At 43.6% G+C, this 26,616-nt stretch overlaps 1 protein-coding gene across 6 annotated transcripts in view; it reads left to right on the top strand.

Annotated features, from left to right (window-relative positions):
• Positions 1-26,616, top strand: part of CGNL1 (cingulin like 1) — a 165,840-nt gene that overhangs the window by 41,136 nt on the left and 98,088 nt on the right. Inside the window, exon 1 of one of the 6 annotated variants that reach the window (XM_050967902.1) lies at positions 10,924-11,005. The exons of 3 other annotated variants lie outside the window; for them this stretch is intronic. The gene's annotated coding sequence lies outside the window, so the exon portion shown is untranslated. Of the gene's footprint in view, positions 1-10,923; positions 11,006-11,438; positions 11,590-26,616 lie in introns of those variants that run through there. 2 more of the 6 variants (XM_050967903.1, XM_050967904.1) reach the window with 2 other exon arrangements.

Below are 26,616 nucleotides of genomic sequence, written 5' to 3'. Positions count from 1 at the left end.
AAATTATTTTGAGGTAGTTCTATGACCTGTGTTATATAGAAGTTCAGACTAGATGATCACAATGGTCCCTTCTGGCCTTGGAATCTATGAATCCATATTGGTTAGGGCCTCAATGTGCTAGTGTAATACAAATAGTCAGTCATAACAATAGCTATTAAAAAGAGCTATACCCATTGCAAAACATTATGTAACTCAGATTTCATTTACTGTGCTTTCCCTCTTTACATAAACTACTCTTTGTTTACTATGACTGAAGCAATACTGTCAATATCATTTCTTCAAACTCATAAATTGTTCATTTCATCAAATTGAGTGACAATATATATTTTGGGCAAAACATATTCAACATAGGCTTATCCCTCTGGTAAATCACAAACATTTGGGGAGTGTCCAGACTACTCTTTAAAATATTGTTAACTACCTTGTGCAAATAGGCAATTAACTCCATATATTAGTGTTAAATCCACACGACTAAAAGGAATACAAACACAACAAATCTGAGTGCTGTCTTGGACACTTAAAAGCGGGATTTCCAAACACAGGCCTGGTCTATACTACGCGTTTAAACCGATTTTAGCAGCGTTAAACTGATTTAACGTTGTACCCATCCACACTACGAGGCCCTTTATATCGATATAAAGGGCTCTTTATATCGGTTTCTGTACTCCTCCTCGACGAGAGGAGTAGCGCTAAAATCGGTATTACCATATCGGATTAGGGTTAGTGTGGCCGCAAATCAACGGTATTGGCCTCTGGGCGGTATCCCACAGTGCACCACTGCGACCACTCTGGACAGCAATCTCAGCTTGGAAGCAGTGGCCAGGTAAACAGGAAAAGCCCCGCGAAATTTTGATTTTGATTTCCTGTTTGCCCAGCGTGGAGCTCTGATCAGCACGGGTGGCAATGCAGTCCCAAATCCAAAAAGAGCTCCAGCATGGACCATACGGGAGATACTGAATCTGATCGCTGTATGGGGAAACAAATCTGTTCTATCAGAGCTCTGTTACATTAGACAAAATGCCAAAGCGTTTGAAAAAAAAAATCTACAGGCTACACAGTGCTGTGTGACAAGCGTAACGGGAAGCCAGAGACTCAAACGGACGCTCATGGAGGGAGGGAGGGGGTACTGAGGACTCCAGCTATCCGACAGTCCACAGCAATCTCCGAAAAGTATTTGCATTCTTGGCTGAGCTCCCAATGCCTGTAGAGTCAAACACATTGTCCGGCGTGGTTCAGGGAATAGCTCGTCAATTTACTCCCTCCCCTCCCCCCCGCCACGTGAAAGAAAAGGGAAAGAAATCGTTTCTTGACTTTTTTCAATGTCACCCTATGTCTACTGAATGCTGCTGGTAGACGCGATGCTGCAGCAGTGAAGAGCAGTATCCGCTCCTCTCCCCTCCCTGGTGGCAGACGGTACAATATGACTGATATCCGTCATCATTATCAGCCCATGAGTGCTCCTGGCTTGCCTCAGGTGAGGTCGGCTGGGGGCGCCTGGGTAAAAATAGGAAGGATTCCTGGTCATTCCCAGTAGATGGGACAGAACAGCCGGTAACCGTCCTCATCATAGCAACTAGGGGCTGAGCTCCATCAGCCCTCTCCGTTTCCTGTGTAAAGAAAAGATTCTGTACTGCCTGGACTATCATAGCAGCGGGATGCTGGGCTCCTCTCCTCTGCACCGCTTAATGTCCTGCCTGGACTGTCATAGCACCGGGAGGCTGCTTCCCTCTCATTTTATCTCACTAACAAGTCACTGTTTCTTATTCCTGCATTCTTTATAACTTCATGACACAAATTGGGGGGACATTCAGGGCCAGCGCTACCATTTAGGCAGGCTAGGCAATCGCCTAGGGAGCCAGAATAAATGGTGGGTGCCGTTTTGCCGGAGGGGGCAGCAGGCGGCTCCGGTGGAGCTGCCGCAGTGGTGCCTGCGGAGGGTCCGCTGGTCCGCAGCTCCGGTGGAGCTGCCGCAGTTGTGCCTGCGGACGGACGGCTGCTCGCGCGGCTCCGGTGGACCTCCCGCAGGCACGACTGCAGCAGCTTCACCGGAGCCGCGGAGCACCGGACCCTCCGCAGGCACCACTGCGGCAGCTCCACCAGAGCCGCGGACCAGTGCGTGGGGTGGCGAAATTCCCGTCCGCCTAGGGCGCTCAAACCCCTAGCGCCGGTCCTGGGGACACTGCCACAGTAGCCCAGGAAGGTTGGGGGAGGAGGGAAGCAACGGGTGGGGTTGTTGCATGGGCACCCCCCGTGAATGGCATGCAGCTCATCATTTCTGCGGGATCTGACACGGAGCAGCTGTACTCTCTGATACACTGCTTCTCTAGTACACTTGCCCCAAATTCTAGGCAGGACTGACTCTATTTTTAGAAATCATAAAGGAGGGATTGACTTGGGGAGTCATTCCCAGTTTTGCTTTTGTGCCCCCGGTCGACCTCAGCCAGGGGCACCCATGATAGCAGCAGACAGCACAGAAGGACAGATAACCGTCATCTCATTGCCAAATTACACTGGCAGCAGACAGTACAGAACGACTGGTAACCATCTCTGCTATCACACAAAAGCAAATGAACGCTGCTATGTAGCGCTGGAGTATCGCCTCTGTCCGCGGCATCCAGTACACATACGGTGACTTAAAAAAAAAAAAAAAAAAAAAAGCTGAACGAGCTCCATGGTTGCCATGCTATGGAGTCTGCCAGGACAATCCAGGGAAAAAGGGCGCGAAATGATTGTCTGCCATTGCTTTCCCGGAGGAAGGAATGACTGACGACATTTACCCAGAACCGACAATGATTTTTGCCCCATCAGCCACTGGGCTCTCAACCCAGAATTCTAAGGGGCGGGGGAGACTGCGGGAACTATGGGATAGCTACCGAATAGCTACCCACAGTGCAACACTCCGGAAATCGACGCTAGCCTCAGACCATGGACGCACACCGCCAAATTAATGTGCTTAGTGTGGCCGCGTGCACTCAACTTTATACAATCTGTTTTATAAAACCAGTTTATGTAAAATCGGAATAATCCCGTAGTGTAGACGTACCCATACTGAGCATTGGCTTAATCTGCTCAACAGAGACAGTCTATGTCTACAGTAGAGAGCTTACAGTGGCACAGGTGTACCGATGCAGATGTGCCCCAGTAAAATCTCGTGTATAGCCGCTCTGTGCCAACAGGAGACAGCTCTCCCGTCGACATCATTAAATCACCCCCAACAAGTTGGTGTAACTTATGTCTCTCAAGGATGTGTTTTTTTCAGACCCCTGAGCAACGTAAGTTATACCGACATAGCTGGTAGTGCAGACATAGCCTTAGGGAATTTAAGGAAGTTGTAAAGAAGGGAATTATATCACTTCAGACGAGCAGAGTCTGCCAATTGCCAATACTTTAGTATGAACATGCTCGGCAACTCTGTTGGACCAATACCCTTAATCAAGATTGGGATCCTTCAATCTTTTCTTGGGCAAAACTCCCACTCTTTTCATAGACTTGCCCAAGTAAGATATGCAGGACACTGTCGTAACTTATAGTTAAATTTATACACAGTTATTTTTTTCTGTACTTCAGTGTAATGTTACTTTCTTTACAGGTATGGGCAGGAGTAGGGGGTGGAGATTAGTTGTAATTATATCCTGAAGCCCTCGAACAATATTATACCAGACACACAGCTGCTGCAAATATAATGTTTATTATATACACATTTAAACCAGTAGGGGTCACCAGTCATCTAAATAAATACACACAGTAGCTTTATCTCATTAATTTTCTATTAAATGATTTATTTTGGAGGCATGGCAGTATGGAATTATGTGCTCCCACTTCCTTTCTGTGTACAGGTACCTTTCTTTGACATGGGAAGTACACACTTTAGTTTTCAAATTTTGCATCTATTGCATGGCAAGTGTAATAACAAATAAAGTCATTTTTTTCACATTCAATCACTATTTTATTGCCGCAGTTTCACTCATTTAGGGGCCCCAGGGTTAAACTGTTGCATTATATTGCTTTTGTGATACAGACTTACATCCAGAGTGTCTAGTTATCCAGGACTATGGGTCTTGAACCCTGGTTCAGAGGGCTCATTGGAGCTAGCAGATTCCAATCTGCAAAGTCCTGGGAGCTGATCAGCAGAACACTGAGAGCCCTGACTGGTCCACAACCTACTTAAACTCAGTACAGGAACAGGAAATTGTCTATGGAAGTGGGATCCATCTTGCTTTGGAATGTGTGCCTTGTGCTTCCTGCTCCCATGGCTTGACTTTCTGGTATCCTGAACTGGCCCGACTCTGGTTATCAATCCATGGTTAAGCTCTCAATTTTGTCTCCTGCTTCTGATCTCCTGGTGACCTGACACCTGACTCTCAGTTTTACCCCCTGGCCTGTTTCAGACTCTGACCTCCCAACCTATCTAACCTGGCCCAACTCCTGCTTTGACCATTAGGTCAGATTGCCCACATCCTCATTGCGACACTAGTGGCCACTTGCATAGGAGACATTGAAATTTAATGATAGCTCAGGAAAAGAGCTAAGCATTTCTGGTTACCTCACTGAAATTTTATTTTACATCTTCACTGGAGCAGGAATACTTTTAAACCTGTGGTTATAATTTACATTTATTTAACAAGTCCATCTGTGTATATATATGAAGTATCCATGTTCTGCAGCACTGTTATAAGCATAGAACAACTAAGCATGTGATTCGGATCTCCTGTCTGTTTTACACTGACAAAGCTCTATTAGCATCTAGGGAGTTACTCCTTGGCAGAATTGTTCCCTCTGCTCTAGCCTTTGGCAAGCCTCAGTGCAAGGGTCCACAGGGATGGGTTGGGGTTTGTCAAGGGCAGGGTCTTAACGTAGTGCAGAACTCTACACCCAGACTGGGCAGCTCAAAGTTACAGCAGTCTTTTGCCTTGCCTAAATTATGCAAGATCTCTTGGACCACAGCCAGCCCAGAATCCCAAGGTTACAGAAGTGAATTAACGATAGCTTTGCCCACACCTTTCCCTTGGCTTCTACGTGCATATACACAACCTTATGCGGCAAGTCAAATGACTAGGGGACCTGTCTCTGCTAGGAAACAAGGTGTGTTCTTAACTCAAGTTAACTAACATGAAGTAAAATCTTAGGGAAGAGAAGGCAGTTTGTAGCCCGCACACAAGTTAGAGGTCAAAGTAAACACTAGGCTACCTTATAGTATGTCTACATTGCACCATAAGCTCAGGCTCAAGGTTAGTCCCCTTGCATCTACATTGCAATTGCGCTAACCCAGGGCTCAGACCCATCCTCATTGCTTTTCAGTGTAGCTGCGGCCCCAGATGACTCAGGTCTCGGGAGTCATCACCAAGTTTCCCACAATTCCAGGGGATAACTGAAAACAATAGCCGCCCTCTTTCTCCCTCCCAGCAAACAGCAGAACCTCAGGTCAGCGTTAACCTATTCTGTTTCTGATCACCAATCTGCAAGCACACTATCAGAAAGCCTCTTGGGTTTGCAAAGGAGAGCAAACCGATCAAGACTTTGCAGAGTGAGTTGCTTCCTGGTAATGTGTAGGGTGGGCAATGAATTTTTCCCACAGTGCACTATCGTCACATTTCTGGGGGTGGGGAGTGCTAGGGACTCTGCGATATGGTTACTCTGAGTCGGGTCTGTGCATTGCAGAGCCCTAGGTTCAAGCACAGATTAGAGTGTGTTAACATAGTGTTTAAATACAATATAGGCATTCAGACCCAGGGTTCCCTAACACAGGTCAGATGACTCGAGTCCCACTAACCCTGGCCTTACCTTGCAGTGTAGACACACCCATAGTCTTCAACTTGACCTTCTAACTTATGTGTAAACTACAAACTTCTAAAATTTTTGCCTCAGGCTAGTTACCATGTGTTAGCTAACATGAGGTAAGAACACACCTTTTTTCTCGTGAAGATGCACCCAAGTATCTCAGCTGTCCTACATTCTCATCCCTCTTTTCAGTCATTTCACTTGCCAAGGCATAAAGTTGGTCTATGCCTAAAAGTGAAGCCGACATAGCTATGTTGGTTGGGGGTGTGAAAAACCAAGCCCCTGACTAACATCGCTATGCCAACCTATCTGCCAGTGTAGACACAGCTATGTTGATGGAGAATGTTTCTGTTGTTGTAGCTACCATTGTTCAGGTAGGTAGTGTTCCTACAGTGATGGAAAAACCTCTTCTGTCAGCGGCTGTGTCTATACTGTGAGGTGAAGCCGGCACAGCTTCGGTGAGGCAGCTATGCCTGTATAGCATCCGTAGCATGATATACCCTTTTGGTCCTGCCAAATTGCCAGAAAGTTCTGCTGTGTGAGAATGCTTCTCAGCCCCATGTACTGATGGGATCATTCAATTTTCTCAGATTGGTATGATGTTCCTCTCCACAGTCTGTGCATGTTACAGCTAGAAGGAGCTCAAGTGTTATGGGTTGTATGAGCAGTGCTCCCACGGAGCTGGGATAAGGCAGACTGAGATAGGAGAAGTGCTAAGAGGCAGAAGATACAAAAGAAAGGGGAAAAAGAAAAAGAAATAAGAAGGGAATAACCATTTAGGGAAGCCTTCATTCTTCTATCTGAAGAAGAAGCTGAGGCCTTGGCTACACTGGCGCTTTACAGCGCTGCAACTTTCTCGCTCAGGGATGTGAAAAAACACACCCCTGAGCACAGAACGTTACCGCGCTGCAAAGAGCCAGTGTAAACAGTGCCCCAGCGCCAGAAGCGCGGCTCCCAGTGCTGCAAGCTAATCCCCACGGCGAGGTGGGGTATGTGCAGCGCTGGTGCCGCGACCACATTTGCACTTCAAAGCGCTGCTGAAGGAGCGCTCCCGCGGCAGCACTTTGGAGTTTCAAGTTTAGCCAAGCCCTAAGTTTGTCCATTGGCGAAGCATTAGGTAAAAGCAGAAAACACTATTTCTTCAAATATACAAAACGCACTCATCTGCCTTGAGGACTAACTCTATAACAAGTTTGAAGTATATAAATTGACCGTTTCTTGGAGTTATGTGAGCCCAAAAGTGTTTTGACTTTTATAAATGGATGGATTTGTGTTATTTTGTTTTTTCACTTGTTTAACTCAAAAATGACTTGAATTTGTTAAAACATTTCAGCGTAATTCACCCATGGACAAAATTCTCAGACATAATTCTGCTTAAAATGAAATGTTTTGAAGAAGTATCAAGTTTGTAAAAATAGAGGCTTAGATTTTCTATTCCTGGAAATCAGAAAGGGCACATTTCAGTTGCGGATTGTATTAAATAGTGTTAGTTAATTTTTAAACAAAGAAATAGGCTTTATCCTTTTGTAATCTTATTAAAATGTTTTTAATTTTCAGCCAAACCTTTATAGCTCACATTTCGAAGGGACAAGTCAGAAGCAGCATCTAGTTGCGTGGTATCATGAAATGTACTTTTTTTTCCTAGTGTAAAAGTTGTTAGTTCAATATCCCTTGAAATAAGGAAGCCAGGAAAGGAAATGTAAATGTAAAGCCTCAATTCAGTTTACTAAAGTGAGAGTTTACATTGGTTAGTCAAATGGTGAGCGGTAAAGTTGTATCTGCTAGGAGCCAAGTATCACATGAAGCCTAATTCTGGTTATAGAAGTGCAGTTTTCAAACCAGTGTGACGTCAGTGGTGATCAATAAATAGAAATTCAATAGGACAGCTGAATTTGGAGAACGCTGAACAGAGGTAGGAGTGTATTAGAGCACCCGACAGCTAGAATTAATCCACAGCACAGGGGTGGAGGGCATCATTGTTTGTTTTGCTTTTGTTGCTTACTCCATTTTGTATTGTATTTTACAACTGCCAGCTAATGAACTGTGCAGTCTGTAAAACATTAATCCTGGTGTCAAGTCAGTTTTGTAAATAAGGATCAATGCCTCAGTTTAAAAGGGAAAAAAATGTGCGGAAGGATATGGTAGCTTACATTGGGAAGCTGAAATATATGCTGTATATTGAACTGAAAATCTATCTTTAGCGCAAGACTATACTGTCACTGTATTTTTATTCACCCCTTTGAGACTGCCTCATCCAACTGGACAATAGTCTTTTAGGGTATTACAGCTGGACTATGGGTCTTGTTGAATTAGGACTCTGTCTTGCTAGCATTGTTAAATCAAGTATTCCCAAATCTTTACCTCCTAACAGTCCTGGGTTTCAGGGGCTGTCCCACTTTGAATCCTCAAACCCCAGTTCCAGTTGAAGAGCAGTTGGCCCTTGGCCCCGGTTTGAGAGGGCCCCCAAACCAAGCGGCATTGTGACCTGGCACACAAGGTCACAGTGTCACTCAAAGTTTGGCCTGTCTGCCCCGCAGTCTCCATGTATGGAGGGCTGGATGGGCCAAATCTGATCGCCCTGAATCCCGCTTAATACACTTGAAATGGTGAGAGGTATGCTAAATTACTGAGTATGCCAGACTACAATAGAATGAAAAGTGCATGATAGGTAGGACAACATGAAAAGATTTATTATAAACTCACACTAATAACTGGTAGTCATGACTGCTGAGTGTTTTAGTAGTAGCTGCCTTTCTTCTATATCTAGTTATGCTAGATTCTTTTCAGCTACTTATAGACCAATATGGCACACACCTTCTCTACACTACAGAAATCCAGTTTCTTAAAATCATCTTCAGTAGTTTTAATTTTATAAACTATTTTGGATTCCTTCTAGCTTTACTGATTTTTATTTCCAGTACAGACCCCAGTAGTAGATGCAGTGAGTCAGCAATGAAATTATCAATGTGGTGTGAGAGAAGAATTACTTTTTCTGGCCAAAATATCTGTTTATACATCTTAATAAAACAGGCCAATTCTGTACAGCTGTATCACACTATGTGCTCCTGCTCATCTTACTGTCTATCATCCCTAAACCTCTTTTTTAGCTCAGTTTCGTAGCTGGCCGTCTTCTGTATTATAGTTACAAATATGGTGAATTCCTCCTTCCCCAAAAAATCATCTTAACCCTAATGTCTAATATTGTCTCATTGTTTCCTTGTATTCTCCCATCTGTTGTTCTTTGTTCTATACTTATCTTGCAAACTATATGGGACAGGGACTGTCTTTTGTATATTATAACACCTAGCACAACCAGGTCTTGGGTCCATGACTAGGGCTCTTAGGTACTACGATAATACAAATAATAATAGTTACATTTCCCTCACTAACAAAATGGTTGAGTTGACATGATCTTGCCATCAGTCTGACCTCTTTCTTATCCCATGATTCCACTACTTACTTTAGAATAGCTGACTGGTTCAGATAACATAACCAACTTTCATCTTTTGTGAGGTTCCAGAACGTTAACTTTGGTCCTGATTCTCCTGAAATACTAATCTCTTCGGAGTATTGCGATCAGCACTCATTTACCCTGCCTGTGCATGCTACATTCATAGGGTGACCCATATATCCCGTTTTGGCCAGGACAGGCCCTTTTTTGAGCCCTCGCCCAGCTGTCCGAACTGTTTTTGGCAAAACTGGGCATTTGTCCTTTTTGCTCTTGCCAACTGATCATCGTGCACCAAATGCACAGTTTTGCCAAAAAAATGGGGTGTGACCTCTAGTAAGGAGCAGAGGAACATGCTGGAAAGAGGGGGGCAAGCAGAATTCCAACCCTGTAGAGGGATGGAGAGCAGGCTCTGGAGAGTGGCTTGGGCTGGGCCATCCTCTTGTGGGTGGGCAGCAGGGGGAGCTCAGGCTGGTCCCACATGCTGGGGGGAGAGAGAGGCCTTGGGCCTGCCCAGGGTGGGTGGCAGGTAGGGTGACCAGTCAGCAAGTGTGAAAAATCGGGACGGGGTTGGGGGTAATAGGAGCCTATATAAGAAAAACCCCAAATATTGGGACAGTCCCTATAAAATCAGGACATCTGGTCACCCTAGTGGCAAGGGGAGCTCTGACCAGCCTTGCATGTGGGCAGGCGGCACGGGGGTTCAGGGGGGAGAGGTGGCCTTGGGTCGGCCCCATGTAGGTGGCTGGGGAGGGAAGCAGCTTGCGCTAGGGGCTGGCCAGCCTCAGGCTAGCCCTGTGAGGTGTCCCATTTTCCCTTTGGGAAAATATGGTCACCCTACACTCAGCAAGGAGCCACGGAAGAAATGCCATAGCGTGTGATGTGTGTCACTTCAGTTCTTTCTAATCAAGCAGGAAACACTGGAAATATTATGGAAACTTGACTTTGTGAGACTTCTAGTCTAGCTGAAGTGATTCTGAAAATCTTCCAAATGCATAAGTGCATCTGTCTGTCCAGGTTTTCCCAGGGGTACTTACTATTTTGTTCTTATGGGAGAGAGCACCTCATTGTCTTGTTTGCTCTAGGTTAATAATGTTCTACATCTACTACTGTACTTAACGTCTGGTTTGCACTTCCCCTTCTCTATCCTTGCGGTACTTCCCCTGTTCCTCGTGAGCTCTGCCCGCTTATCACTGTCTTACATTCCTTGGAATTAATAGAACGGAACCGTGTTTTAAACAGAGACTGGCTGGGGCTGCGAAAAGGGACTTTTAACCAGCCCAAAGCCTAGGGGGCTGGTTCTCGTGGAAGTTTGTTCTTTCTGACCACGCTCCTTCCAGATTCCTGCACCTGGTCTGACAGGGGGTGAAGCCAGCCAACAAAGCCGCGCTCAGGAGCGAGGGGTTTTTCTCACACGCCGCACGACACGAGAGGTGCGCACACTGCAGCCCAAGGCTCTGGCCTGAGGCGCTCACAGGCTACCACAGCCCTGGCACCGCCAGTCAATGCGCCGCAGCCCCCGCTGCACTAGGTGCTTCTGAGCCCCGAGGGCCCGCGCCTCTGCCCCTGCCCGAGCGGGGAGCCCGGCGCTCAGCTCACCTGCCCGGCCCCGGGGCGTCCCTGACTCCTCCCTGGCTCGGGGTGGGCGGGGGCGAGGTCTCCCGGCCGGGCTGGCCCCCTCCCCCGTCAGTGGAGGCGGGGAGTCTGTGCTCAGCCCTCGGCTCGATCGTGCCTGGCTCGGGCTGTTAGCAGGGCGCGGAGCGGAGCCGCTGCGGGCAGGTGAGAGCGCGCAGCGCCCGAGAGGAGCCGGGGACTGGGCAGGCTGGGGGGCGGCGAGGCGGCTCTGTTACCGCCTCCCGGCGGAAAGGGCCGTGCCCGGCCGCAGCCCCTTTCCTCGGGCACCAGCGGCTCCGGGCAGGGCGGGCAGGCGCGCGCTGCTGGCCCGGGCACGGCTGCCCGGCGCGGGTGGGAGCTGCCTCGGGGGTCAGGGCACGGGGTGGTGTCTGCTGGCCGGGGCGGAGGAAGGGGATCGGCTGTGGGGCGCCTGAGTGAGCTCGGAGCTGGTGCTGGGAAGTTGCTCTGTGGCTCCCAGCTCCGAGTTGCTGTGCTCGCTGGTTTGGTTTTCTCTCCTTCACACCGGCGTCTGGCCAAGGGCGCGGAATCCTGCAGCCTGGATCCCCCCCACTAACAAGCTACTCAGCACAAGACTCTCTATAAAATCATCTGACAGAAATGGGGAGGCTCCCCGGAACCGCTGTTAATTGCACCCTTGGTAGTATTGCTTCAGGAGCGCATCAACAGCAGGCTTTTGAAGTGTCGTATTAGCATTGCTTCCCGGGGTCAGCGTCACCTGGACCGTAAAGGTGAGATTGCTAGTGTAGCATGACGCTGGTGTTTCTACCATTGTTGTACGTGGTATCGGGGTTAAGGGCCAGTTGCTGCCTGGCCCCAGCTGGGCAGGAATGTGAGCTTTTGGGGGCAGAGCCTGCCTGCTCTGGGTGTTTGTACAGTCCATAGCACACTGGGGCTCTGACAATAGAAATGTTAAATAAGAGTAATCAAGCTCTAATTTCTGCTGCCACTGGTGGAGCTGAATCAGTGATAGCAAGGAAAGCAGGGAGAATTTTGGGGGAAATAAAGTCAGTGCAACCAGGCCTGTGTCTTACCAACTTCCCCTTCTTGTTGTAAAGTCCTCTGGGCAGGAACTGTATTTTCATACCTGCTGTGCAGCTCACTGGTGATACTTGTAGTAATAATGTACTGGCTGGTGTTGGCCCTGCCCTTAGATTTCAGATGAGTTCATGTGATCCGGTGCTGCTGGGAACACAGGTAGGGTTATCATGCATCTCAGAGGTATGTGGGTGTGGAGTTGCACACTAGGCTGCCTGTTGGCTAGGGTTAGCGTGGGCATAATCTTAGCACCCTCGAACCATGACTCTTTGGTGGAGATGGGGGTGTGCCAACTTGTAGACACACATTCTTCAGCAGATTCCAGGGATTCCTGAAGTAGGGGGTGGACCTCTGACTTCTTCATCTCCCTTTTATTCTATGAATTAACTTATTTTGGGGAAGGGGATTGTGCCTGCTTTGTGTGTGTTCACTTGCATAGGAAAGTCTTGGAAGACAATTTACCCATTCATTCCTCCTTCAGTTAGCCATGCGAATGATATGTTGTATGTGTTTGTATACGATGACAGCTTTATAGAGAGATCAGTGCTGCCTCTGGTGAATATGGACTAGCATCAGCAGCTGGCTGAAGAACAATTTGTCACAGCTTTTACCTCTAGCCTGTACTCTTCCTCCCCTCCCCCAATATGTAATTTTCTTGATGTATGATCTGAATATTCTACCTTGCACAAAATATTTTTAAGGATTATCGCTGCAGATAATGGAATAGTATTCAGAGGGAAGTAATGGAAGTTCATACTTGGAGACATTTGTTTTTTAATTTTTTTTTTTTTTTAACCTCAACATTTCCAGTGTGCTTGACTTGTACAAATGTAGAAGACATGGTCTCTCTCCCAAGGATTGTACAACATAAGACTTGGATCCTGCATATGGACACCTGAATGGGTCAGTTGCCAGGATTAGTGTTGAAATCATACTCTGACAAATCAGTTCAATTATATGGAATAGCTGCACCATAGTTAAGGTTGCATTACAGAGTTCAGTTTAATAGAAGTGTTAACCCTTTATTTTGTAAAAATCTTATTTAAATGGCTAATGCCAAAACATAGAATATAAACTTTGAGCACGATTTGAAGTTTTCAGAGTGGTTTGATTAAAAATGAATTAATAAAGACAGAATAATATTTAAAAAATGACTCCTTTTAGCAATTTTTCACTGGATTGTCTCCTGCAAAACCCAGAATAGCTTCCCTAAAGCATGGAATGTGTGACAGCTAGATATGCTGAATTGTTGATATAATTGATAGACAGGCATATGAGGTCACTATGAAAAAGTTTTGTGATAAACTGCAAATTTGATTACATTGGGTATTTATTGCTTTTTGGTATCTGTTGGAGATGGAAATGAAAGCCTTAGAGAGAGTTAGAGGGTGTTATCAGAATTGTTGCAGGCAATGTGAAAGTAGAAAAGAATGCACAATCTTTCCCCTTAGGTTTTTATTTCCGTTCTTTTAGGGTTTTCGGTGGATCGAATGTATTGTGCTGCAGTCGTTACAGCCACTAAACTTAGCTGTTGCTTGCTAATTTAGGTTGAAGGGCAGAATTTCAGGAAGTATAGTTTTTTTATTTTCATGTATATTATCCACTTGTAGGTTATTGCTGAAAGGCTTTTGTGGAAAAAGTATATTTTAAGGAGTGATATAAAGTCAGATTGACTGAACACAAAGAGATACCAAGTAAGGAACAATCTTGCATTGGCCAGTGCAATGGACTAGGTGATTTAATTATTTTCCTCATCTCTAATTATAATTTTTTGTTTACAGTACACTCCACCATGACAACAGAGCATTCAGTGGTGTGTGTTTGTACATTTCCCTGAAAGTTAGGATTAATTGTTTTTCTTGAATCTTTTGCAGACATGATGTTTTCAGTTTTGTGTTGTTTTGTTTTCCTGGAATCTTGACTTTTGGTTAAAAAGTCTGCTTTGGAAGAAGACACTTGTAATTGTTTTTCAGTAATGAAAGGAGATATGTCTTTGTTCTGAGAAATGTCAAGATGTCCGCTATCAATGAATGTATATCTTAGAAGGAGTCTTTGTGGCACCTTAGAGACTAACACATTTATTTGGGCATAAGCTTTCGTGGGCTATAACCCACTTCATCAGATGCATCACGAAAGCTTGTGCTCAAATAAATGTGTTAGTCTCTAAGGTGCCACAAGGACTCCTACTCTGTATCAGCAAAAACAATGAACACAACTACCCCTCTGAAACCTATCTTAGAAGGAACATTCAGCAAGGTTATAATTATCTGTGTAGTTAAGTATAAGATGTTTAACATTTAGTATAAAAATAGAATGTAATATTCTCAAAATGTTGTATCTAAGAACCCACAAATAATTTGAAAATATTTAGTGTGCTGCTATGTACGCATAATGTGAACAAATGTATTTTGAAGTATCTAGAATTTTGTCTCTATAAAGTGGCTTAGAAATGGTTTTTGAAGAGAGTTTACCTTCCAAATTGTTACTTATGTTTGGTGTTTGTGTAGTTCTGCACACACTGCAGTGGTTTCTGATAAAGGAAATGGTAGTATCTTCATGGCTTATTTTTTTTCTTATTTCTAAGATTCAGAAAAGTTCTGCAAGAGTTCCTATGCGTTTGTTTAGTTAAAAAGTTTCTTTCTGGGATACATGCTCATGGGATCGATCCCAGGGAATATGAAATGTTACTTGAGCATCAGTGCAGTGCAATGTAAACTCTATAAAACAGTAATCTAAAATAGATTACAGTAATGTAAAAAAGTAACAATGGAAATGGAAGAGTAATGAGTCATCCTCACTAGCACAGCCAGGAAAAATGTATTATGCACAAACTTGTGGTGATTACCGATGAGGTGACCTATCTATGGATGGGCACTGCATTTATCTGCTTACAATAGATGTTTTTATTCTCCATGACGGATTAGCTCCTTTTTCAAAAATACAATACCTATTTTTTGTTAGTCTAATAAATGGTATAATCATTTATACTATCCAAATTAATTCCTAGCAAAGCAGCACATATCGTATCTGTTATGTGTGTTATTAGATTACCAGACTTGCACTATCATTGTTCCTGACATTGCACTTGTGTGGGTGTGACAGAATCCCCGGGGTGCAACCTGGGGCCGCGGGACCACTGTGTCCCATTATCTCTGCAGCCGGGGCTGTCTCACACACTCCTTTGCTAGTGACAAGCGGCAAACCCCTCTGGGCTGTTATCACTCAGCGCAACAGCATGTAGAGCCCCACATTCAGTTGCTAGATTGCATGAATGCCCCCAGAGCCACTCATGAATCACACAGAGAAAGGCACCAGCCAAATCCCCACAGCTACCAGCCTTGTACCTCAGGAATATACAGTCTTGCAAGCTTATTAATTGGTTCACCACTTCATCAGTGGAATATATATATACATCAGCCTTTGTAAACATGAGTAGATTTACCAAACACTTCAGGCAAACTCATTGGTAAAGATAAACAGTAAAACAAGTTTACTGACTTGAAAAAGATAGATTTTAAGTGATTATAAGTGATAGGCAAAAAGTCAGAGTGGTTACCAGAATAAAATAAAATCATGCAGTCTGCACTCTCAGTCCTATTAGACTGGACAACATCTAGATTAAATTGTTTTTTTCATCTCATTAGATATTGTAGTTCATAGAATACAGGTTTCACCTTTGAAACGTGGGCCAGTCTCCTCTGTTGGAGTCTTCAGTCTCTCAGTGTCCTTGGTGTTTGCAGCATGGGTGGGGAGAGGAGAAAAGGCCAAGCATGGGGCCACTGTGTTCTGTTTTATACCCTTAGTCCATGTGCTTGGAGAACACAAGTCCAGGCATGTCTGTGGGCATTGCTGAGTCACCAGGCAAGGTTGAGCAATTCCCCTGGTGTGACCTGGTGCAAGTGAGTCATTGCATTGCAGCTCTCTTGCTGGGCAATGGCTGTTGAGGGTTGTTTGACCACCCAGGCATTGGTTATCCCCCTGGTTATTGTTTTTAGGGAGCTAGTATCTGGGCACTTCCCAAACCCACAGCATATTTTAGTGACAGCCATAAAACACAATTCTCACAATTTCATATGCATTAATGATATATATATATATATATATATTTAGATGGAACTGTGTGTTTCAGCAGATCATAACCTTTCCCACCATACCTTACAAGGCATGCTTTATATGCAATATCACAGTTATATACAAATGATGAATGTGAGGGGGCAGGGGACTCAGAGCGCTCCACTGGCGTGTAGAGTGTCACAGTGGGTTTCCCTTTGCTGTGGACATGTGGAAGAAATGGAACTTAATTGTCTAAGGGTATGGCTACACTTGCAGCTGTACAGCGCTGCCGCGGGAGCGCTCCTGCGGCAGCGCTTTGAAGTGCGAGTGTGGTCACGGCACCAGCGCTGGGAGAGAAGTCTCCCAGCGCTGCAGGTACTCCACCTCACCGTGGGGATTAGCTTACAGCGCTGGGGCACTGTTTACACTGGCGCTTTACAGCGCTGTAATTTGCTGCACTCAGGGGGGTGTTTTTTCACACCCCTGAGTGAGAAAGTTGCAGCACTGTAAAGTGCCAGTGTAGCCAAGGCCTAAGGCAAGGGTGGCCAACCTGTGGCTCTGGAGCCACATGTGGCTTTTCAGAAGTTAATATGTGGCTCCTTGTATAGGCACCGACTCGGGGGCTGGAGCTACAGGCACCAGCTTTCCAATGTGCCAGGGGGTGCTCACTGCTCAACCTCTGGCTCTGCCTTAGGCCTTGCCCCCACTTCACCCCTTCCCACCCTCTCCCCTGAGCCTGCCATGCCCTTGCTGCTCCCCCTTCCCTCCCCCTGGAGTCTTCTGCATTCCACAAAACAGCTGATGGGGAGAAAGGGGGAGGCACAGATCAGCGGTGGGCGGAAGGTGCTGGGAGAGGGCGGGGGAGTTGATGGGGGGCTGCTGACATGTAACTGTGGCTCTTTGGCAATGTACATTGCTAAATTCTGGCTCCTTCTCAGGCTCAAGTTGTCCGTCCCGCTCTAAGGTATGTCTGTGCTACGTTTTGAAACCTGTGGCAGCGAGTCTCAGAGCCTGGGTGGGGTTGCGCTACATTGCTGAAACCAGCAGGTAGACATTATGACTCAGGCTGGTACTTGGGTTCTGAAGGTCACCCTTCTCCCTAGGCCCCAGAGCCTCTTTGAGACTCACTGCCACAGTGGCTTCCCTCAGAACTGGGCCATGGATGCAATCAATATCATTTCTGTGCAGTCCTAGAAGTTTACCTCAATAGCAGGATGAAACACATTTTTATGGTGAATAAGAGTATAATGTCTTTTCCAATTCTTACCCACACTATATAGCTAAAAGTGGATCTTTTGGGGAACAGGGTTAAAGTTAGTTTGCCAGGAGGCTGCAATGTCATCTGGAATGTAAAGATGAAATGGCATGACCTCTGACTAGAATACTTAACCCTTTGATTATAGAGCAACATGAGATAAATGTTTTTACAAACTGATAGTAAGCCAATTAGTTAGCATAGGCCAAAAAGTTAAGCTTCTGTGCCCCTCCTGTTTTCTGTTCTTACTATGGAAACAAGCTGTTTGTATTGTAAACTGATCAAATATGTCAAGTCTAGGAACCTGCAGAAACCTGTAATTTTAAAATGGTATATAAGAATTTGAGAACAAGGATTTCGTAATTGAAACACTAGCAAAACTTTAATTGTAGTGTCTTTACTATGTAATGTTGTGACAATAGATGACAAGAAGAATCTTTTCATTACAAAAATAATAAGTATTTGTATTATTTTAGCATATAGGAACCCTAGGTTCATATACCATCAAATGATCTGTTCTGTCAACATTCTAGACTTATTTTTTAAACTAATTTTGTAATTTAATGCTTTCAGTAGGAATTGCACTCCAGCTTCACATAAGACTCTTATATGATATGCAAAAACCTACATGGCATTAATGTTGTGAAGTCAAACGCTCACACTTAGTAAATGAAAGGATCAGGTTGTGTTCACAAAGTTAATTTGTCCATATAAATGTATAACATAAATATACACTAACAGCCTGCTAATTAAAAAATGCTACATATGTAATATGGCCACGTTAATATAGTTATTTAAACCTTAACATCTGCATTTCCTGACTTTTTGGATGCTTTTGAAAGCTCATGTACAAACATGAGTCCTACGTTTAGACTATTTGTGTATGTAAGCCTTTGCAGGATCAGGCTCTTTACCTACAGTATATTACTGCAATTTTTCTTCTTCTTAAATATAGAAGGAGAAGAGTTTGGTAGCGATCCCTTGCGGTTGCACTGTGGAGCTGTGCAATGTTTGCGAACTGGCAATAACACAACAAAAACTTAATAGAAATATTTTACTGCACTTGTGCACAAGTGAATGCACTTAAAAGGTTAAAATATTTTTTCAAAGTTTCCGGATGACATGTTTCGTATTGAGGGCTAACTATAAATGAAGTTTGAACTTCTGAAAGTTAAGGCATGTTGAGTTACTTGTTCATGTAAGTTTACATAGTACCAGAACAGAGGAAGTAATTTCTCCTCATCCTGTAAATGGAAGTGATTGAAAAGATTTTGCTCACAAATTCCAGAAACCTTTGGACTGAAGTCAAGCACTGGAAGCTTCAGCCCCAAAGAGTTTTTCAGAAAGTTATGAGTGAGGTTTACAATGAAAATTGGGTTGTAACTTGTTTGCTAACTGTATAATAAACTTCTTATATATTTTAATGTATGTTTTGGGTCCATCACATGAGAATTTGGGAAATTGAAAAGGAGAGAATAAAGAGCTAATCTTAAAAACATATATGAGAGTCTGTTTTTAGTTTTACTGTAATATTTACTGGTACCTCTTGTACTGTGGTTGCCTAACAACTAATATTGATAAATGACACGTTCAATGCATTGTTAAGTTTTTGTGGTTTATTGATGCAGCCTGGCTTAAAATCAGCTCTGAATTTTTGAACTTTGCCATAAAGTTAAAGTGTAATATTAAGGAAGTACCTTGTGTTCTTTCAGGCAAAATTGTGTTCTTTTTCTTATAAGTTAGCCAAAAGTAGAAATTGGCTTAGTTTCACTCTACACTCCATAGTATTTTACCAGTCTGGCTTCTAAATCCATTACCATAGCGATAATGACATAACAGTAATGTCTAGCCCTTCCAGCCAGTATTGTGATGGAAATTTTAAAATAGGCCCCTAATACAAGGCACATTATGAGCCTGAGTCTGAAAAGTGCTGAGTGTTTCAGTGTATAACATGGTGTATGAGAGTGAATTTTCTAGGCCAACAGCTTTTGTGTTATGTTGTAGATCAAGGGTTCTCAAACGGGGGGTTGGGACCCCTTAGAGGGTCACGAGGTTATTACATGGAGGTGGGGGTCATGAGCTGTCAGCCTCCACCCCAAACCCCGCTTTGCCTCCAACATTTATAATGGTGTTAAATATATTAAAAAGTGGTTTTTAATTTATAAGGGGGGGGTCACACTCAGAGGCTTGCTATGTGAAAGGGGTCACCAGTACAAAAGTTTGAGAATCACTGTTGTAGGTGAAGATCTTCAACAAAGCACTGACTTTTCATGAAGAAAAGTATCTTAATGAAAGCGGAGCTCCTGAGCTGGCTGGACATGTTCACAAAGATCCTATTCTCATCTAGCGTAACCACTGTTGTATTGAAGAGATTTTCTCAGTCTAAAAAACCTGGAGAATTAATACACAGGAACATTACATTATTTATCAGTTATGTCTGGTCTATAAATCACATAATGAAGCACAAAAAAACAGAAATGAAAAATATGGCCCTCCACTCCTCCATTCACAGAGACACACTTCATTAGTAGGACCACCACCATGCATCTTTGACAGCACGCTACACCTTTAACTTTGTCCCAGCAGGGATGCCAGACTCCAAATGTGAGTGAACAGGATTTTCCAGAACTGTGCAGGAAGGATAGTGATCTGTTTGGTGGCGGTAGGGAGTTTAGATAAAGGATTAGTGGAAAGCTGGCATCCCTATTAGGGCAGAGTTAAGGTTATGGTATATTGTCTCTGATATATGGTGATTGTCATTGAATGGGATCTTTGGGTTTTTGATTGAGGAGCACAGCTTGAAACCCTTAACTGACAACTACTGGCCTGAGGACTGAGCCTACTCACATGAGTGAATAATACCTGTACTGTAATGTCCAAAGACTATGCCCCTTCTTCCCCAAAGCTATGCATCCTGCAATTTAAAATGACAGGTGTGTGCTGTATATAACTGTAACATTTTCAGTCATTTTGTCTATGTAATATATTTGAAAAATTGTAAATAGTACTACAGATAGTAAAATATTATAGTACACTCAAAGCACTGCACCAGAATTTGTCCGATAATATTTTACCAGCTAGTCTGACAAGCTGCAGAGCTCGATGAATACTGTGAAAAAAGCATATGTTGAATTATTATTCAACATTAAAGCTGGTAAAATTCCTCAAGTAATTTGTTGATTACTGTTTGATTAACCCAGTTTAATTTATTTCCTTATTTATTGCCCACTGTCTGTTAGGGGCTTTCCAGACAGGTGAGAAGGCACAGTGCCTACTCTTTGGAGCTCGCACCCTAAGGACCTCTCTTGGTCTAATATTCCACATCATTTTTGTCTTTCCTACCATAGGAAAAGATACACCATGATCTATCTTTTTGTCTTCAGTGTCCTGTTTCTTTTTCTTCTGACTTCTTTGTCTTCCACTCCCCAACACATTAATTACATTCTCTACTTCCTCCCCCATTTTTCTTTTCTTCTCCCATTTCTCCCGCAAATCATACTTTTCATGTCATGCTTTTCTTTTCTAATTTATCCCACCATTTATCCCTGTCTTTCTTCCACCCACTCATACCCATCCAGGCTGAAGGCTTGGAAATCGGGTTAGACATTTACAGCCGGAGGACTAAACGTACTAGCTGCAGACTGGTATTAAAGATGAGGAATATTGTTATCCAGGTGCAACACTCAGGTGGGAAACTAATCCCAGTTGCTTGGATTCTTGTCAGGGTGCTGATCATGTTCTCTAGATCTGCTCAAGGAAGGGGAGAATGCAGGCAGCTGCCATTCCCACCCCCATTCTGAACTCTGCAGAGGTTTCCGCTGTGGGAAGAGATGTGCAGTCCAAGAGGATGACAATTGTCCCTCCTGAGATCTCTGGAAATTAGTTTGAAAACAATAAGAACAAAAACATACCTCAAGGCCTTAGTAACTTTTCAGAGCTGTCCCATCCCAGGAGGAAGTCTGTCAGGGGCAGAAGCATAGGCCTCCTGCAGCCTCCAGACTTGCTCAGTGCTACACACACATGCTGATGATGTGTGTGGTGATTTCCTCCAATGGAGTTCCCCTCCATGGGTGTTTCTGTGGGAGGCCAAGGTATTGTCCCTGTATCATTTTTGATGACTTGCATCTTTTTGCCAAGTGAGTGTCTGATAAAGTTAAAGTCTGTCCTGCCAGGAAGTGTTTTTCTTTCTCTGTGATTTCTCCCGACCCCTGCTTTCTAAACGTAGGGAGGACTTGAGAGCCTGAGCTCCAGCCTGCAACATCCATACCGCTATTTTTGACGCACTAGCTCAAGCTCCACTATCATGAGCCTGTCTTCCCAGGATGGGAGGCTTGCTCTCATCTGCAGTGTAGACATACCCTAAGAGGCTAAGTGAGAAAACAGGGACTGTGTCTGAATCAATATCCTCAGTGAACAGTTCTCTTGTCTACCTTTACTGCTTATCCTCACACTGCAGAAAAAATAACATAATTCCTGTCAGGTTCACTGATGCCAACAGATTTTTCAGTAACAATAGTGAGAACCAATGGTGGTTGGTTTCCCCTCTGTGGCATGTTGGTAAAGCAGTGAGTAGCAGCAGAGGCATTGGGGAGGGCTGGCTGGCTGGCTGCAGACTGAGGAAGGCAGCACTTTATTGATTTACTGCTGTTTTAGGTTTCTTTCTTTCTTGAAAGCTTAGATCCTGTAGATGAAAATTTACCAGAAAATGTTTCTTATTTGCCTCAGGTGGAGGGATTTTTGTAACCCCAACAGAAATTGTTGGGTTACGATTTATGTTGCCATAAGTGGAAAATATTACTTGCCCATGGAATAATTATTTCAGACATGTTCATCTGAGCAGTTTAACTAACTTCAGAATCTATTGTGACCTCACCTGTGTGTTAGTGGAAATAAATCTAAATGGCAAAATTTTACACTATGGTTGAATATTGTAATTAAACTTGAGAAACTAATAGTAGGACTGCATGTGTAAAAGATTTAATAAAGTGGTAATCATGGAGTCCCCAGTGTTTGGGATTATAGCACAGTGAATTTGCTCTGACCTTGTACCATCTCTGCCAACAAGGTTGGCAGTCTCATTGAAGGAGTTTATCCAAGTGTAGTTCTATTTTAAGTAGAATGGAATGGATGATGAAATCCACAGCCAAACATTTAAAATACTTAGTTTTTAAATACTTAGTTTTTTCACATGTGCCTCTAACTAAGCATTGAATCCACTGTATTTGAATTACATTGTTCCATTATTTGTTCTGCTGAGACACACTATTCAATTTAGAATGTAAACCTTAATTTCAAATGTGGCGTAATAAGGGTGCCTTTTTCATGTCCACTTATTTTATAACATTTCTTGTTGTACTAGAAGGCCAATGTAGTATTCCATTCTGTCCTGGGGGAAAGTGATGGTGAGACTTTCTGCAAAGTGCTTTCATTTAAAAGACAAAAACTCAATGTGGTTGATCACACCAGAAGATGCCTGAGTCATTAGCAGATTCACTGACTTCTACAGGATCCCCCCTATGCTCTGTCATGCAGGAATGCTAAAAGTTATTAATATTCGGATAGCCCCGTGACACTCAAAGATCTGCGCATGACAGAGTCCAGAATGCAGGAATTTAGGAATCCTCAATTTTACATTAGACACATTCCCCATTCTAATGGTGCCTAAACATAGAATTAAAAACTATAAGTACAGTTACTATAACAATGAAAATGTGACTAGTTGGTTAAAAATGGCAATGTTCATAAATTCAGTATTAAAATACACACACACCTTTCCCAGAAAATAGTTCTCAGCAGGAAGCAACCATTTGGAAACTTTTAGCACTTTTTGAGCTATCTTAGGGCAAGAAGTCTTAAAAATCTGTTTAAAGTAGAAAAGTATACACGTGAACACACACACTTATTACCCTCATGTTAATACAAACATAGATGAACAGATTTTGCTTAGTTTCAAAGTAAAAAGGCACCATATGCAAAAATGATAAAGTCTGAGCTTTACTGGAGGGGGAGCGGGAGAGGGGAAGCTACTTTCAGTGATGAGAACCTTGTACGAGCTGCATTAAGCCCCTTTGAAGGGCTCAGCGTGGTTATAGCAATGTGGCTACATGTAGTCATTTTTGGGACTGGGGCAGTGTTACTTACATGGGAAAAATGTTACTACTGTACTCTCCAAGTTGCTCCAGCAGCAAGAACCTTTATTTCTGAATACAAATCAGGGGGTTGGTTTAGCACTATCAAGCTTCGTGCAAGACTTGACTAATTTACCTGACACTAATCTGAGGACTTATAGCCTAGTCTACAATAGAAAAGGTTTGCTGGTTTAACCATACCGGCATAGTGATACCAACAAACTCTCCTAATCTAGACACAGATTATACTAGCATAAAAGCATTTCTGTTGGTACAATTTATACCAGTTTTGTAAGTGAAATAAGCTATACCAGCAAAAGCACTCTTATGCCAATATAACTGTCTACACAAGGGCTTTTGCTGGTATAGAGGGCGGGGGGTAATGACACTCCTAACTGACATTTTTATGGTGGCAAAAGTTTCTAGTGTAAATCTGACCTAAGCCACTAGCCAAGGTGACAAGTGTCAGAGGAGTAGCCGTGTTAGTCTGGATCTGTAAAAGCAGCAAAGAGTCCTTTGGCACCTTATAGACTAACAGACGTTTTGGAGCATGAGCTTTCGTGGGTGAATACCCACTTCGTCTAGCCAAGGTGAAAAATACGTATGCAGCCACTGCCCTGTAATTTTAACAATGTGTACCATTTACAGTAGACTGAATGAAAATGTTACCATTAATGACTATCCATGGAATGTCCTTTTATTATTTATTATTTGTAATTGGTTACCTGTCTTGCTAAGTATTCCTTTCTTTCAGGCATCACTCCACTTGTTCTCTTGTTTCCTATTATAGATCATGGTGTATCTTTTCCTGCATTTTTTAAATTGTCTATATCCAAAATTTGGGCTGCTTTACTTCTACCAGCATAGTTAAAGCAATACAAATCCTGTGGGATGCATACAGTTATACTGGTATAAAGATAGTTATATGGTTATACCTTATTCTTGTTCATGAAGGGGAGTAAGTTATACTGGTAAAAGGCACCTTTATACTAGTAGAACTGCATCCACACTAGGGGTTATATCAGGGATCGGCAACCTTTGGCACGCAGCTCGCCAGGGTAAGCCCCCTGGTGGTCCAGGCTGGTTTGTTTACCTGCAGCGTCCGCAGGTTCAGCCAATTGTGGCTCCCATGGGCTGCAGTTTGCCACTCCAGGCCAATGGGGGCTGTGGGAAGTGGCGCGGGCCAAGCAATGTGCTGGCTGCCGGTTTCCACAGCCCCCATTGGCCTGGAGCGGCGAACTGTGGCTCGTGGGAGCCGCGATCGGCCGAACCTGTGGACACAGCAGATAAACCGTCCTGGCTCGCCAGGGGGCTTACCCTGGCGAGCTGCGTGCCAAAGGTTGCCAATCTCTGGGTTATATCAATCCAAAAACTGTGCTAGACCTATCCTCAGAGTCTGTTTTCTTATTTTCTTTCTCCCTCCAACCTGGAGAATGCTGCTATTATTTATTATTATTCCTAATGTATAGATTTGATAGTGGAGGAAGAGGAGAGAAAATATAGAGGGGAAGGTTAGATCACACTACATATCGAAAGAAAGACAAAGGAATATATGATATGGTGGGAGAGACAAATACCAGCACTGAAAACAAGACAGGAAAAAATACACCATGATCTATTTCAAAAAAGAAAAATGAAGAGTGGATAAGAGTTCAATATTTTAAGTAATGACTTGGATAACAGAGTGGACAGTATACTAATAAAATTTATAGATGACACTATCCTGGGAGGATTTGCAAGCACTTTGGAGGACAGGATTAGAATTTAAAAGGACCTTGATAAATTGGAGAATTGGTCTGGAATGAACAAGATGAAATGCAGTAAAGACAAGTGCAAAGTACTGCACTTAAGAAAGAAATTCAAATTCACAATTACATCTAGGTGGTAGTTCTGTTGAAAGGGATCTGGGGGTTTTACTGGATCACAAATTTAATATAAGCCAATTATGTGATGCAGTTGTGATAGGCTGATATTCTGGGTGTATTGACAAGAGTGTTATACCTGAGAGGTTCGTTCCACTTGGCTCTAGTGAGGTCTCAGCCTGAGTGCTGTGTCCAGTTTTGGATGCCAAATTTTCAGAAAGATGTGTACAAATTGGAGGAAGTCCAGAGGAGAATTATAAAAATGTTAGAAGGTTTAGAAAACTTGAGCTATGAGGAAAGATTTAAAAAAACTGGTATGTTTAGTCTTGAGAAAAGACTGAGGAGGGGACCTGATAACAATCTTCACTGTCCTCTTCATAATAACCTTTAATATATTTGATCTAATGTTCTCTGTGTTCACTGAAGATAGGATAAGAAGTAATAAGCTTAATCTGCAGCAAGGAAGATTTAGGTTAGATATTAGGAAAAACTTCTCAACTACAAGGATAGTTAAGCACTGGAATAGGTTACCAAGGACGGTGGTGGAATCCCCATCATTGGAGTTAAGAACAGTTAGACCAGGGGTTCTCAAACTTTTTTTGCTGGGTCCCACTTTGAAAATACTTCAGGCTGTGATGATAACTCTCTCCCCACCCCCTACCAAAAAAAAAATGATAGCAAATTACTGTATATACTCATAGGAACGCTAAATGAAGCATGTAATACGTATCCCTGCAGTGGAAGGCGCTGAGGCCTTTCAAAAAGTGTAAATCAACAGCTTTCATGAATAAATATTTGGGCTTTTAAGAAACACATTTTTTGAAAAAATAAAATAGACAACAGGCTACAGTTTGGAGACCCGGAAGTCTTTTTCAGTGACTGTGACAAAAACCATAGCATTGTCCAAGCCTGTGGCTTTATACACAACTATGTACAAACAAGTATCTAGACACCTAATGTGATGGGTGCTGCTATTTTGAAGCACACAATTTTTTTCAATCACAACTCCAGGGAACTGAGGCAGACTTTTAAATCGGTCCTCCACATTCACTCCCTGGCTGCCTGGCTCTGAAGGCTGTGCCGCTGCCAGCAGCATAGGGTGACCAGGTGTCCGGTTTTCGACTGAAACACCCAATTGAAAAGGGGTCCTGGCAGCTCTGGACAGCACCGCTGACCAGGCCATTGATTGTCCAATTGACAGCATTGTGCAGCAGGGCTAGCAGGCTCACTGCTAGCCTCTGCACTGCTCCCAAGAAGCAACCGGCATGTCCCCGCAACTGGCTCCTACATGTAGGGGCAGCCAGGGGGCTTCAGACATTGCCCTCACCCCAAGCGCTCTCCCCATTGGCCAGGAACTGCAGCCAATAGGAGCTACGGGGCAGTGCATAGAGCCAGCTGGCCGTGCCTCTATGTAGAAGCCAA

Source organism: Gopherus flavomarginatus, chromosome 9, assembly GCF_025201925.1.
Source record: "Gopherus flavomarginatus isolate rGopFla2 chromosome 9, rGopFla2.mat.asm, whole genome shotgun sequence".
NCBI lineage: Eukaryota > Metazoa > Chordata > Testudines > Testudinidae > Gopherus > Gopherus flavomarginatus.
Note: the sequence above shows the minus strand (reverse complement) of the source record. Positions and strands in the feature narration are given on the sequence as shown.